Source organism: Dioscorea cayenensis, chromosome 5 (assembly GCF_009730915.1).
Source record: "Dioscorea cayenensis subsp. rotundata cultivar TDr96_F1 chromosome 5, TDr96_F1_v2_PseudoChromosome.rev07_lg8_w22 25.fasta, whole genome shotgun sequence".
Lineage (NCBI taxonomy): Eukaryota > Viridiplantae > Streptophyta > Magnoliopsida > Dioscoreales > Dioscoreaceae > Dioscorea > Dioscorea cayenensis.
The window spans coordinates 19,164,218-19,169,356 of NC_052475.1; the positions used below are offsets into that span (position 1 = coordinate 19,164,218).

General features: G+C 42.0%; 1 non-coding gene across 1 annotated transcript; it reads left to right on the forward strand.

The window, feature by feature from the left end:
• The first annotated feature begins 4,650 nt into the window (after window positions 1-4,650).
• On the forward strand, window positions 4,651-4,757 carry LOC120262539. Its single transcript, XR_005536808.1, has one exon. It is a non-coding gene; the product is annotated as a small nucleolar RNA R71 (small nucleolar RNA).
• Window positions 4,758-5,139: the final 382 nt, after the last annotated feature.

A 5,139-nucleotide genomic window follows, 5' to 3' on the forward strand; every position in this document is an offset into this window, starting at 1 on the left:
GGAGTTTGTGAATGAGGAGATGTGTGCCAGCTTCCATAGATATGCAAGTTAATTCACCGTTTAGAAGGGCACAAAGGTAGTAACATCTTCATATTCCTACTCTTTGTGAGGATTTCAAGATCTTTCAAGATGCATTGATGAAGAAAATTCTTATATCCTACCACATAATCGTGTGCTCGATTATGTGGCCTCAAAAGAAGAATGTTTGGATCGCGTTTATGAAAATCACTGTAGCAAAATACTGAAGCAAAAGTAATGGCCAATTTTACTGTAGCCCACACTAGCGCGTGGAAAATCCACATGGGTGGTTGGGGGCATGTGACAAACGCGGTCTAAGACCTATAAATAGCCATTTGCCCTATTCTTTCTCATCTTTGGTGTGATTCTTCAGGGGTGAGATGGCTAGGGTTTGGAGAGGAGGTCTTTGCCAATTTGGAGGGTGTTCTTCACCAACTTTGATAGTTTCCTTCGACGTCATAGCACTTGGGAAGCCACCGGCAGCCTACCTTCGGAGAGGAATCCTTTAAGACGTTGAACTAGCCACCAAGGCCTATCATCACAAATTCAAGGGGGTTTTGTCTATGGTTTTTGTTGCTTTTCATTGTATTAATCATTGTCTAGTAACTTGCCCCATGGAGGACTAAACCCTGGTAGGTACTTGGGCATGTGAACCCTAGGATCTATTCTTTTGTATTGATTTGCTTTATGTTTCTAGTTAATCTGAGTTGATTTGAGTTTTAACCTTGTGATTTCATTGCTTGCAAATGTTATTAGTCTTTGTTATTTATTTACATTGCTTGATTTATTACTTTGATGTGAGAGGTCTTCGTTAGAATTAGAACTTCAAGGTTAAAGAGGGTTGAGAGGGTGAGTCATGAGATAGTGGAGCATCCCCTTTCCTTTCTGACTGAGTATTTCCTATCTCTGTATTCCCTAGACTCTATGCAACCATATTTGGAGTGAGGCATAAGATTGAGAGATTTCTCTACCAGGACCTGGTAGGGGCTTAGGGATCCTTCGCCGGGAATTAGGGTTAGATCTATCTTTAGGAAACGGTTTCACTCTTAGGTATCCCTAGAGGTTATTGCGGTCATATGGGGTGTGAGCTAATGAGATTGAGCAATTTCTCTATCGGGACCTTGTAGGGGACTAGTACTGGTTGCTTGGAGATGAGGACCAGTTGTTCTTGGATTATCTCGACTCATAAGACTTTGTTTAGAAGCATTTAGTGAATCTTGAACTTCATGTTTGATCCTAAGGGGAGCATTACCCGGGTACCTCATCTTTATTGATTGAGATTCTCCCTCCATTTCACCCTTGCATATTTGTCTATGGTATTTATTTCTTCACACATTAGATCACTACACCTTTCTATTTATCATTAGGCTAGAAAGCAGAGAAGAAGTTAGTACTAGTAGCTATGTTCCTTGTGGATTCGATTACCCGATTCACTGGGTTTTTAATTACTTCGACACCCGTGCACTTGCGGTACACACATGCATATTCGGACGTATCAGCTCACGTGGTCACTTGTCAGCTTGTTTCTTCTATCGGGGTGCCATATCTACAAAAAAATTGAAAAAGATTCGATCAAAGAAACTCACAAAGTAACATTGCAGAAATCCACCCGATCGTGTGGAAATCCCACAAGCCCGTGTGGATTCATGGGAATTGAAAACCGCACAGCCACATGTCAAAATTCCAAACAAATACATTTTAAAATCATCTCTAAACTATTTCTAAGCATGCATAAATTATTTATTTTTGGAAACGAAGCAACATTCACCATTCTAATCGATTAAAATCAAATATGATGAAGAAAAGAAGAAATCAAGGTTTACGGACAAGATGAATATGAAAACTCTGAAAATGGCCAGAAAATCGAGTACAACATTTCTAAATCAGCGGTACAACACTCAATGCTTTTGAACGCAACCACATGAGCATGTGGAAATTCCGCACGTCCGTGTGCCCGACACACAGGGGCAGACGCACGACCCTGTGTCTCCTCTGTCCAACTCAAGAAATTGTTCTAAGTGTTTCACAAGCCCATGTGGAAATTCCCCACGGGCATGGAAATTTACAGGACCACTCACTGGGGCATTCACACGCCCCTGTATCTTCTCAGGATGGCGAGGTCTTTTCTGTAGAAAATCACATGGGTGTGTGGAAATTATCCACGCCCATGTGTAATGCACAAGGTCAGACACTGGGGGAGACACATGCCCCTGTGTCTTCTCTGGATAGAGCTCTGAACATCTGCAGAGAAACACACGGCCATGTGGAAATTCCACACGGGCCTGTGATTGTCACAAGGTCATTCACAGGGCAGACACACATCCTTGTGTCCTCTCAGGATGAGCTTTGAACAAAAACACACACCCGAGTGTAATTTCCACATGGCCATATGTTTTCTCTGGAATACTTAGAAAAATTACAGACTTCACAGAAAATTTCTGAACATTTACACCTATTTAAAGCTTGCCTATAATATGCATAAGTAACTAGAGAATAATGGAAAGTATGCTCAAACACCAAGATACTTCGCCACGCGTGATTAAACATATGAAAACACCAACGATCTACAAGAGAAACATATCAACGGCATATAAGAATCAAAACACCAACACTCAAGTTTTTATTCATGTAACACTAAACTAAACACTAGAAAACAGTAAAGACTTCGTTTGCCTGTTAAGAAGCGCTTGTTTTATGTCACTTAGGTTGATGTACCTTGTCTTACCTAACATGGGCATGTAGATGAAAGTTTCACTCTTACTCATGACTTGGATGCATGATAAACATAGTCTTCCAAAGGTAGAGGGAGAGTTGTCGAGCTTGTTACCACTTGAGGGACCATTACCTCCGTTCCATTCTTGCGTATCCCCAATAGTCTTAGGGTACTTCTTGTGGTGTCTCCATGCCTGCTTCGTCTTTTGGAGCATCTTCTTCACTATCCCCGGAGTGGATGGTACCTTCTCCTCTAGACCAAGTATCATCACCTCTTCATTATCTACTTCTTGGTCTAGCAACCCCTTGTACGGGTCCGAATTCATCATTTTTTGCACATATTCATCGACAATGTTAAGAAAATACAGAATATCATTAAAGTCAAGAGAATGTCGCATGGCTTCGGTAAGGTGGTATGTAAGCTTGTTATCTCTAACCGTCAGTGTTAACTCCCCGCCGTCTATGTCTATAAGTGCCTTGAAAGTGCTTAAGAAAGTCTTCACAAGTATCAAGGGAACATCTACATCCTCATTGATGTCCAACAGTATAAAGTCTATAGAAAATATGTACTTGTCCACCTTGACAAGCACGTCTTCAATGATGCCCTCGAATGTCTCACCATTCGGTCCACCAATTGCAATGTCATCTAAGTAGGCCTAGGCTCTCCCAAGTCTAGCTTTTGAAAGAAAGATTATGGCATGACGTTGATAGTGGCTCCTAAATCTGCCAATGCCATCTCTTCGCCCAAATTGCCAATGTTGCATGGAATCACAAAGCTTCCGTGGTCGTTCCTCTTGTTCGGCATATTCTTTTGCAACACCTCCGAACAAGAGGCATCTAAGATCACCGATACACTCTCCTCCAACTTCCTCTTGTTGGTCAAAAGGTCCATCAAGAACTTTGCATGCCGAGGCATTTGAGACAAAGCTTCCACAAAAGAATGTTGATGTGCAATTGTTTGAATAGACCCGAGAACTTCTTGTATTGCTCATCATTTTGGTCGTTCTTCAATCTTGAAGGGTAAGGTATTCTTGGCTTATAAGGTGGGGGTGCTACCTCTTTCTCTTTGTTGGCTCTCTCCTCAACCTCCATGACCTCGAGTGCTTCAACATTGGTCTTCTCACTTGGAAGCCTACCCTCGACCTCACGACCACTTCTCAAAGAGATTGCCTTCACATGTTCTCTCAGGTTAGTCTTAATGTTATTCGGCAAGCTTCTTTGTGGTCTCTCCGATAGAGACTTCGCAATTTACCCCACTTGATTTTCTAAATCGTGCAATGAAGCCGTGTGGTTGCAAAGTGTAGGCTTGACTGATTGAAACTGTGTATCTGATGATTATACAAATCTAGTTAAGGCTTTCTCTAAGTTAGTCATTCGAGTTTTCAAGCCTAAAACTCAGTTCTCCATGTTCGAGGTTTGTTGTTGGAAACCCTGTGGTGTTGTGGCCTTTTGTTGCCCTTTGTTGTTCCAGGAAAAATTTGGGTGGTTCCTCCAACCCTGATTGTAGATGTTGCCATAAGGATTGCCTTGGTATCTCATTGCATTACCCACAAAGTCAACTTGCTCAACGGTGGATGTACTACCAATGGCTATCAGCCTATCGGACGGGATATGCCCTCCTCCACATCCATCACAACTCGTGACGGCCGTGAATCTAGGAGAAGTTAGAGTGCCTAACTTCTTGCTCAATGCCTCCACTTGGGCCGCCAATAATATAACCGCATTAATCCCATCGATGCGGGCCACTTTCCTCTTCTTCGTAGCATTCCATTGGCAGCTATTCAAACACATTTCATCAATTAACTACCAGGCTTCACCGGGGGTCTTGCCACCTAAGGTACCTCCTGCTGCTACATCAAGTAACTGTCTTGTACTTGGGTTTAAACCATTGTAAAAAGTCTAATGATCATCCACTCTGGAAACCCATGTTGAGGATATTTTCGCAGAAGTTCCTTGAAACTTTCCCATTTCACAAATAGAGACTCTAATTCCATTTGCACGAAGGAAGAAATCTCATTCCTAAGCTTTGTAGATTTTCCGGGAGGGAAATATCAGGCAAGAAAAGCTTCCACCATCTCCTCCCATGTAGTGATTGATGCTCTAGGCAATGAGTATAGCCATTGCTTCGCTCTTCCTTTCAAGGAAAATGGAAAAACCCTCAATCTGATAGCATCATCCGTAACTCCATTGATCTTGAGCATATCACACACCTCCAAAAAGTTCTCTATGTGGTTGTTTTGTTCCTCATCGGCCAAACCATTAAACTGTGCTGACTGCTGTATCATCTGGATGGATGCTGGCTTTAGCTAAAAATTTTAAGCTATAATCGAGGACCGCACAATGCTAGATTATGTGCCTATAAAGATAAAGCAATAAAATACAACTCGAGACAACAAAAATAAAAGACAA